Raw genomic sequence first — 931 nt, 5'->3', positions numbered from 1 at the left:
TACTTTGTTTGTGGACAATGAGAATAGCCTATTTACACGATTGTTTTAGGACCATTGTGATTTTTACGTTTTGGATTGTCAAGCCAGCACTTATTTTCTATGCTTTCAATAAACGGTTTTGATTAAAATGTAGATGTGTTTGGAAGATGTTAGAGGGGTCTGTCATTTCACACACAAAAAAGAAAGAAAACGGACACGATTACGCTCTAAAAACAAAACACCGCAGGGTTGTTTCAACGGTCGAATAGGTTAAACTAAACCGTTGGTTTAAATTTTTGAATTAAGTTTTTAAACCCAACGGTTGGTTTTGTCCATATTTGACCGTTGAAACAACCCAGCATTTTAGCATAATTTACAGTGATATTCCTGCTCTTGAGAAGAATGGCGTAATTATAGTAATAAATCACCGTTAATGTGATTGTAAGACCCGTTCTTAAATTCTTTTTCATTTCGTTCCGTGAAAAAAAAAAAGCGTTCATGGTGTTCTTTCGCAAAGAAAACGTATTTTTATAGTTCAGGTATAAAACCATATTTGTTTTTGGTTTAATGAAAACGATTCGAATTGGGCGATTTATTTTTTTCGTTTCGAAAAATCAGTTCTCATCATCTATTATAGCCCATGTTATTTTTATATTTTATATTCAGTCAAATAGCTATTTATTTATATATAGGCTGTTTTATATTCAATTATGGTCCTGCATTTCATTTCAGTCTTATCAGCTGACATTTCATAAATATTATAGCCTACCATAAATACGTCGAAATTATAACATTTACATTACATTTCTGAAATGCATAACTTGGACACGGTCACCTCTGATAACAGATCACTCTAAATTGTCATTATAATGCATTTTCTGTAAAGCTGCTTTGAAACGATATTGTGAAAACCGCTACAAATGTGAATGTGAATTGAAAAGTAAAAATTAAA

Source organism: Squalius cephalus, assembly GCF_949319135.1.
Source record: "Squalius cephalus genome assembly, chromosome: 7".
Classification (NCBI taxonomy): domain Eukaryota; kingdom Metazoa; phylum Chordata; class Actinopteri; order Cypriniformes; family Leuciscidae; genus Squalius; species Squalius cephalus.
Note: the sequence above shows the minus strand (reverse complement) of the source record.